The following is a 10,419-nucleotide window of genomic DNA, read 5'->3' on the forward strand; positions in this document are numbered from 1 at the left end:
TGGCCTATGTATACAACGGACTATTACTCAGCCATTAGAAATGAGGAATACTCACCATTTGCTTCAACGTGGATAGAACTGGAAGGTATTATGCTGAGTGAAGTAAGTTAATCAGAGAAGGACAAATATTATATGGCTTTGCTCATTTAGGAATATAAAAAATAGTGGAAGGGATTAAAGAGGAAAGGAGAGAAAATGAGTGGGAAATATCAGTGAGGGTGACAGAACATGAGAGACTCCTAACTCTGGGAAAGGAACAAGGAATGGTGGAAAGGGAGGTGGGCAGGGGGTTGGGGTGACTGAGTGACAGGCCCTGAGGGGGGTACTTGACGCGATGAGCACTGGGTGTTATACTATATGTTGGCAAATCGAACCCCAATAGAAAAGTATACAAAAAAACCCCACAACCCAATATATAATAATATTAATATTAATTAATAATATTAATTACATTTTGGAGATGAAGAAACTGAGGCCTAAGGACATGTAGGCCATCAACCAGACATCTAACATTGATCTGAATCCAGGCTTTCTGCATGTTAGATGCCATGCTCTTCACTAGTGTACTAATACTCTAATGTTCCAAAAGCATCTAGGAAAAATATTATGAGATCAAAAATAAGAACTGAGTCTTGTTCATACATCATGCCTTTTGAAAAAGTGTGTTGTCTTCCTAGAGAATACTTCAGCTTGTTTCTTCATTCACAGTTAATATTTCAAAGGTAGGAATAGATATGTCATGCCATGTAAGCCATAGACCAGTATCTACTATTGGATAGTCAATAGCATGGCTTCAGTGATTAGGGGAATTTGCTAATTTATTATAGGAAATGGGAACTTTGGAGCACTGGAAAAAGTTTGAACCAGAGCTTCTTAACCCCTTTTAAGCATAACAGTTCCCTTGGAATCTAATGAAATCTATTAGCCCTTCTCCACAGAAAAATCACATATAAACACATTTAATGTTTGTCCTTCTCCAATTGACTTATTTCACTCAGCATAATACCCTCCAGTTCCAACCACGTCGAAGCAAATGGTGGGTATTAAAATAGTGAAAGGGAATAAAGAGGAAAGGAGAAAAAATGAGTGTGAAATATCAGGGAGGGAGACAGAACATGAGAGACTCCTAACTCTGGGAAAGGAACTAGGGGTGGTAGAAGGGGAGGTGGGCAGGGGGTGGGGGTGACGGGCACTGACGGGGGCACTTGATGGGATGAGCACTGGGTGTTATTCTATATGTTGGCAAATTGAACACCAATAAAAAATAAATTTATAAAAAAATAAATAAATACATTTATAGTTTCCTTAAAATTTCAGAGGTTTCATAAATGCCACAGAGGACCTACTATAGCTTTCTTAACCAACCAAAGAACAAAGTTAAATAATTCATAATGCTCAGCCTATAAATGTCTGTACTTAGTGGTACCTAAAATATGGTTCCTTAAGAAAATACTTTTTTGGTAACCAAATCACATTAAGAAACAAGCAGAAGCTTAAAACTCAGTTGTATAAAATGGTAAAAAAAAAAAATGCATTAGAAAGTGGAGGTTGTGGACACCTGGGTGGCTCAGTGGCTGAGCTCCTGCCTTTGGCCCAGGGTGTGGTCCTGGAGACCTAGGATCAAGTCCCATATCGGGCTCCCTCCAGGGAGCCTGCTTCTCCCTCTGCCCATGTCTCTGCCTCTCTCTATCTCTCATAAATAAATAAATAAATAAATAAATAAATAAATAAATAAATAAATAAAATCTTTTAAAAAATGAAAAGAAAGTGGAGGTGGAAAGCTGATGGTAATCACATCAATTATTTTGCAGTTGGAAAAGTAATCAAAAGGAGGGATATTTCACAAATCCCACAAACACTGGAGGCAGCAATGTGCTATAGCCAGCACATATCAGCTTTGCAAGCAGCCATACCGTGCATCTCATCTCAATTCTTATGTTCAATAATGTCATATTGGCAGCCTGAAATCACCATTTATACTTAGGAACTGACAAATGCTACAAATGGGGAATTTTTATTTTTCAGAAATTCAGTTTACCAGCATACCAATGACTGGGAGTCAACTTTATATTTGGCTTTGTGAGAAGCAACAGAAATTAAAAGTTCAAAAAAACATATTCCCCCTGCACTAGAAGCTTAAAGTTTAGTGTATGAAGCAATGACATAGACAAAAAAATTATAAAGTAATGTATTAAGAGTTGTGATGGTTGGTAATACAAAATTATACCCCTTGTTTTTGTTGTCATCTAAGTTGAAAATGTTCCCAAAGGTACATAGAGGAGAAGTGCATTTTGGAAGCAAATCTGTTCTGTGGAAGAATGTGAGAAGTACTTTATCACCATTTTACTCTTCACAGGAGAATACTCTTGAGTTTCAAATTCATTAGTCCAATCTGGATATAGTGTTGAAGAATATAAAAACACAAAACTTTACTTCCTTTTTTCCTCTCTCTTCTCTATCCATCAGATTATTTTAAGTGAATTTAGACTGCAGAGTTTGTATTAGTTGCTAAAAGAACATCTTTTGCTTGAACAATACTATTTTATAAGGGAGTTGATTTGTAGATTTGGTTTAGAAATTTGGACGTGCTACCTGAATGTACGGGGGACTTCTGTTCTGGTAATTCCACATGCCTGTTAGGTGCTTAGAGCTTCAGAAAGATAGAATACATGATAATATTAAAGTTGAGGGACTTACATATTGAAATATTCAAAGGGCTACAATATTACAAAGCTTACTCCTAACAGTCTGCCCAAGAAAAGACTCTAGATATCTCTGGAAACCTACCTGGAATTGAGTAAGAGAACAAGGTAATAGCAAAAGGGACACATTTTGGGGGAACTTTATGAGGTCCAAGCAAAACATTGGATAATCTTATTTAGTTTGAGTTGTACTGTTGATCTCCAAAATGTCTAGGATACTACATATACATGTAACTTAGTGTAATTCATTAAAGAGGATAAACTAGTGCTTGGCTTAGTGTATAGAGTGGGATTTAGGTAAATTTATTAAATTAACATTCTAATAAAGTTCAGTAGTTCAAAGGGGAACTATTAAAAAGATTCTCATAGGATAGGATGCCTCATTGCTGCAGTTGGTTGAGCACTGACTCGTGGTTTTGGCTCAGATTATGATCTCAGGGTCGTAAGATTGAGCCCTGAGTCAGGCTCAACAACAAGTCTGCCTGGGTTGCTCTCTCCCTCTCTCTGCCTCTCTCTTCCACTCCCTCTCTCTCTCTAAAATAAATCAGTCAATCAATCAATCAATCAATCTTTTAAAAAGAGATTCTCCCAGGAGAGTATTGAGGATCTGAATAGGTCATCCTATAGGTTACATGTAGAAACAAAAGCGACTGGCAAGAAAGGAAAAAACAAGTCCTCTGCATGTGAAGGCATTTGATTATTTTCATTATGTTTTTCCATACACTGTATATGTCCTGATTCTTTCATTTGTGTACATCTACTGTGTTCCTTGCCTTTTTTTCTCTTCATTTGGTCCATCCAGTAAACTGTCATCTGTTTAATTATGGAAAAAATGGAATAAAAATATTTCCTTCAGAAGGATGGATCCAGTCTCTCAGTTTTGAAGTAAAGCATGCTTGCTTATCTACTTCATTAGCCAGGTATTCCAACTGACTTGTATTCTTACCATTCGTCAAATTTAACTTCAAGTTAAATCATGCTTCTTCCCACGCTAAAATACCACATTCCTTCCACTTTTTCTTTTAATCCACATTGTATTCATGATTCTACTTTTATGAATAATTCTTTAGAATTATAAAGTAGCTGAGGAAAGTGAGCACATTGGGATGGATAAATCATACAAGGTCAGAAGACCTATCCTAGATGGCATTCCATAAGAAGCCTAGAGGATACAGTAGTCACTAAGCTAATTAGGAATGAGCTGCAAAAATGATACTAGCATCACTGAGAGTTGAAAAGTGGCTCTTCTCTGCTGACAGGGACAACAACAGATGCAGTCACTGAGCCAAGCTCATTAATATCCATACATGTGATGAGGTCTGGACATAACAGAGGCTATGTAACCACCAAACACTGGAGGGCTGCAGTTATCATACAAGCAAACAAGACCCAAAGGGCATGCAAGAGAGCTTAAACTTCAAGCAGTTATGAGTATGGTTAATAGAGTATGACATCCCTGAAGCAAAATAGACAAAGAGCCAACAAGGTGCTAGGTAACAAGGAGACAAGAATGGATAAGAAGAACTGTCATACATTGATATAAGCTTCACCTTGAGTTAGGGAGAAAATAAGGAAAGAGGTTTTGGTACAAAGAAACATCTGAGATTGTCAGGCAATTCTAAACAATTATTCAAGGCCATTGGCTATCCTAAAGTCAAAGTCATCTATCAGAAGTGTCCTGCACCTTCTATGAATGGGCCTGCCCTAGTTTCCCGACTACGTTCAGTCATTAGCTGAAAACAGTTCACGGAAATGTGACCTCTGGGGAATGTGATGAATTAAGAGCTGAAAACTAGGACCATTGAGTTAATCAGAAATTTTAAGGGCATATTTAACAATAACCATATCTATTAAATTAAGAGGAAACTATGCAGGGCAATACAAGGAGCCAAAGAATCAGACCTTGAGACAGAGAAGCCAGAGCAGCTCTGGGCTGCTCAGGAGAAGTTTAACAGTCTGCCATTTCTCAGGATCATGGGCTTCCCTTGAAGTTTCAAATACTCAGAAAATTGAATATCAAAGTGAAGGATATGAAAATTTTAGTATTGTTTTTGCAGCTTTTCTATAACCCAGAAATTATTTTGAAATTCACTGTTAAAAATTCTCATAAGAAGACATGCCTGGGTGGCTCAGTTAAGCATTTGACTCTTGATTTTGACTCATATCATGATCTCAAGGTCATGAGATCAAGCCCCATGTTGGCCTCCTTGCTGGGCATGGAGCCTGCTCAAGATTCTCTCTCCCCCTCACTCTGGCCCTACCCAACCCCTGCTTGTGCACTCTCTATCTCTCTCTATAAAATAAAAATTTAAAAATTCTCATGAGAAAATATTTGATTGACCCTTCTTGAGACAGGTATCTAAGCCCCTAGTAATACTTAATCAGGTTCATTTGTACAGGACTATATTGGGCCTACTTCTATGTTTGGGTCTACCAGAAAAGGGAAAATATTTTACCAAAGAACTACCCAACACCACTCAAATACCTGCTTTTTATCCAAAAGAGTGCATTAAGAACATTTGATTAATGACAAATATCCTAAGAATTAAATGGTTGACTAAGCAGAATATTTTATTTTTTTAATTTATTTTTTATTGGTGTTCAATTTGCCAACATACAGAATAACACCCAGTGCTCATCCCGTCAAGTACCCACCTCAGTGCCCGCCACCCAGTCACCCCCACCCTCTGTCCTCCTCCCCTTCCACCATTCCTAGTTCGTTTCCCAGAGTTAGGAGTCTTCCATATTCTGCCTCCCTTTCTGATATTTCCCACTTATTTTTTCGCCTTTCCCCTTTGTTCCCTTTCACTATTTTTTATATTCCACAAATGAATGAGACCATATAATGTTTGTCCTTCTCCGATTGACTTACTTCACTCAGCATAATACCCTCCAGTTCCATCCACGTCAAAGCAAATGATGGGTATTTGTCATTTCTAATGGCTGAGTAATATTCCATTGTATATATAAACCACATTTTCTTCATCCATTCATCTTTTAATGGACACCGAGGCTCCTTCCACAGTTTGGCTATTGTGGACATTGCTGCTAGAAACATCGGGGTGCAGGTGTCCTGGCATTTCACTGCATCTGTATCTTTGGGGTAAATCCCCAGCAGTGCAATTGCTGGGTCGTAGGGCAGGTCTACTTTTAATTCTTTGAGGAACCTCCACACAGTTTTCCAGAGTGGCTACACCAGTTCACATTCCCACCAACAGTGTAAGAGGGTTCCCTTTTCTCCGCATCCTCTCCAACATTTGTGGTTTCCTGTCTTGTTAATTTTCCCCATTCGCACTGGTGTGAGGTGGTATCTCATTGTGGTTTTTTTTATTAATAAATTTATTTTTTATTGGTGTTCAATTTGCCAACATACAGAATAACACCCAGTGCTCATCCCATCAAGTGCCCCCCTCAGTGCCCGCCAACCAGTCACCCTCACCCCCTGCCCTTCTCCCCTTCCACCTCCCCTAGGTCGTTCGTTTCCCAGAGTTAGGAGTCTTCCATGTTCTGTCTCCCTTTCTGATATTTTAAATGTGAAAATTTCCCTTTAGCAAAACTCCTCAAGGCAAAAGTACCAAGGATTACAAAATCACCGATTAGATGAATAACAAGACAGTTATGTAAATTTATAAAATGTAAGTACATATATTAGCATGTCATATCTTTCCTTCAGGGCAGAAGAGACAGATTCAGATATTCTGAAGCAATGATTTAAAAATGATCAAGATTAAAAATCAACTTTGTTAGACACAGAAACAATAAAATGTCCCTCATGTCTACATTTAGATTCTTCATGAAATTTTCATGTTTACTATATTAAAGAATTACTTATTCTGACAATTAGTGTTTTATAAATTCAATACAATGCCAGATGCTTTGCTATTAATAATAAATAATGCTATATACCATTAAACCTTAAGAAAACATAATTCTTAGGGACACGTGGGTAGCTCAGTGGTTGAGCATCTTGCCTTTGGCTCAGGACGTGATCCCGGAGTCCCAGGATTGAGTCCCACATCTGGCTCCCTGCATGGAGCTTGTTTCTCCCTCTGCCTGGGTCTCTACCTCTGTCTCTGTGTCTCTCATGAATAAATAAATAAAATCTTTAAAAATAAAAGAAAGCATAATTCTTAGTCTGGGAAAATTTATGAAAATTGAAGAAAATATGCAAAAACAATTACCAAATGTCCATAGCATCTTAACTCTGTTTCTGTACTCATTTCCCTACATGAAGCAGACAGAAAAATCCATTATGCAAAACTAATTTCCACAAAATTGTAATTTGTTCATTATTCATTCAATAAATATTTATCAACACCTACTACATGTAAGAACAAATAAAACATGATCTCCAAGGACTTATACTCTCATTAAACATTTATTTTTTTTTTAAGTTTGTTTGTTTGTTTGCTTATTCATTCATGAGAGACACAAAAAGGCAGAGACATAGGCTCCCCTGGAGAGCCTGATGTGGGACTCAATCCCAGGACCCTGTGATCACGACCTGAGCCAAAGGCAGAGGCTCAACCACTGAGCCACCCAGGTGTCCCTCATGAAACATTTCTTCCTACCAAACTGATCCATGAGTCCTTTCAGTATCTAAAATTCAGCAAGTCCAAAGCCAAATTTATTTTGTTTCATTTACAATCTGATCCTTCTGTTGATGAGTGAAATCATCCTTGATAGTGAAGAATGTAAAGTGATTAAAAGTTTTACTTTGCAAAAACCCCACCAGCCTCCTCCGACCCCTGGCAACATGTCTTTCCACACTGAAAGTGGTAACATAACATAAATAACTTCTTTGATGCTGCAATTAGTATACTTTTCTCATTTCCAACTCCACTATTCAGTATCTTCAGAATCTGCCAGTACTACAAGCACACTCTACCAGGTGGCCCCACTTTCAATCTCCCTTGATTCTAATTTACCTTCTATGCAAATATCAGATCAATCTTATAATAGAATCACAACATTGCTTAAAATCTTCAATAGCTTCTCTTGCTGTCCAAGTTGTACATGAGTTCTGCCAACCAAAAAAACATTATATTCTAATCCTGCGTACTTTTCTTTAAAATTTTCAAAGATTATCTAGTTCATCATTCTATGGTGTGTTTTTTTTTTTTCATTATTAGCAGAGCAAAGTTTTATGGTTGAATAATATAGGACTTTTAGAACTCTACTACCCTGTTTCTCTCAAAACTGGAGATGCTTCAACTATTTGCCTGCCATATTTGATGAGTTTCTTTTTCCCCCCTGTGTTTCCACTTTTCTAAAAATGTACAAAAAAAATTTAAGTATAAAGATTTCTATGCAATAATTATGGGAGAGCAAATCTCACTTTGAGATCCTGATTTCAATTCCTTTGGATAAATACCCAGGAATGGAATTGTTGGATCATATACTAGTTCTTTTTAAGATTTTTTTGAGAATCCTCCATACTATCTTCTATAGTGGCTGTACCAATTTAAATTCCCACCAATAGTGTACCAGCATTCCCTTTTCTCCACATATTCACCAACATTTGTTATCTTTTATTTTTTGCTGCTTTTTTTCCCAATTGCAGGCATCCTAATAAGTGTTAGATGATATCTTATTGTGATTTTGATTTGTTTTGATGATTATTAATGTCGAGCATCTTTTCACCCACCTGTTGTGAAAAGGTATTATGTGAAAAGGTAGGTATTGTGGTAAATGTTTTACCACATATATACATACACAAAATAATACTAAAAGGGGTGGGAGAAAACTTTTGGAGGTAACATATGTTTATGGCCTTTATGATGATAATGGTTTCATGGTTGTATACTTATTCCCAAATCCATCAAGTTATACATATTAAATATATACAGCTTTCTATATGTCAATCAAACCTCAATAAAATGGTTTAAAAAAAAAGATTTCCACAAAAGTTCTACTGAATAAGATTGCTAAATTATACAGCAATATGTATTCCCTCTATAGAACATACTGAGTAATGCTAGTAGCCAGTTGAACACTCATAGCTCTTTCTCCAATTAGCAAGTAATATAAAATTGCAATTTGCAAAACTACATTGAAAGGCCCTAACTCTACATAAACAATGATGAATAAATTACACATTTAAGACTCAGGTTAAAATAAAATGTTTAACGTACTTTAAAATTACTTTTATGATTCCTATATTTAACCAACTTTATTAGCTAATTAGCCTAATCATCAATCAAAATAGAGTTGAATAACATGGCTTCTATTTTGCTTATTTATGATTTTTTTCCTGGACTGTGAAATGGATCTGCAAGAGTGAGGGATAAATTAATTTGATAAACACTATTGACCACTGATTTTGTGTCAAGTACTATGTTTATCAGTATTTGTCAGATAAATCACAAATGTTTGTTTTAGACTGAAAAACTAAGACTAAATAAGATAATGTACCTGAAATTACTCGTAAAAATCAATCACTATACAGATGTTAATTAACATAATCCCTGAAGAAGAGCCAATCTACCTTTTTTTTTCCTCAAATGGAGTTTCTTCCATTTGAGTGGTTATGCTGACAAATCTTCCTTCTATTGAAAGGGTAACCTTCATGGAACCCCGTGACTTTGCAATTCTATTTTACTGTTGGTTTCTGAATGGTAGGAATCCATTTCCTCGTTTTAACAAATATTCATTCATATGTACTATGTACTTGGCACTATGCTATTATCTAGAGATACTTTCAAAGTATTTGTTATTCCACTTAGTTGTACACAAAAATCTATATAATAGACTATTTTCAAGAAACATATAGAATAAAAGTCAAGAAGAAATATTGGATCCTCATCTTAAATGTTGTATCCATGTTCAAAGTAATGATTCAATTTCATTTTTTAGTTAAAACACATAAACACAGAGTTACCATGTCAATGTTTATTTTTCTTTGGTTCTTCTTTGCCTGTTGGAGCATCCACAGTCCCTGGTGCCAGTTAAATAACTTGGCGGCAGAGAGGTGAAGCATAATAGAATGGCACTGAAATCCCCCAAGGGTATATTTATCCTAGTTGGGTAAATTATTACACCATTAACGTTCTTTATAAAAATTTTCCCTACATAGAGGTAAATAGATGACCTTAATATACCCCACTCTATATAAGAGTAAGAGAAGCTCCTTTCCTTGTCTAAAGGCCAAGTCAAGCAGCTGCTCAGATCAGCACCAGTACTTCATTGTGTCTATAATAAAATATCTGAGGACTTTCAGCTCCATCATGAGTAATTTAGCTTAGATAAATATAAGGAAAGATTTCTTGGAAGTGAAGTTAAAGACAATAATTCATTTAGTCTCTGGCATTGCTCCTTCAACATCTTATTCGAATCCTCTCTAATTTTCCACATCTTGAAGGTAAGACTCTCCCCACTTACCCCTGGCCTCTGATCTCCAAACCCTCGGAGCCACTGATTACATTTACTCTCCAATGTTTGGCTCATTTCCATGAACCTGACTGATACATATTCAGAAATTACAAATTCCATAAAGACATTTTGTCCTCATCTGTTTAGCTAATCATAGCAAAACTGAGCTTCTTCTAATGTATATATTTTCTGACACATATAATAACCAAAGCCCAAAATCACTGGTATATCTATTGTTTTACTTATATTTCTAATTGGTTTACACTTAACTATAACATGACTATTCTACTCAGTTTCTCAAATCTGCAGCAATCTGATTTGTTTCTTTTTAATTTTGACTAGACAC

Source organism: Vulpes vulpes, chromosome 11 (assembly GCF_048418805.1).
Source record: "Vulpes vulpes isolate BD-2025 chromosome 11, VulVul3, whole genome shotgun sequence".
NCBI lineage: Eukaryota > Metazoa > Chordata > Mammalia > Carnivora > Canidae > Vulpes > Vulpes vulpes.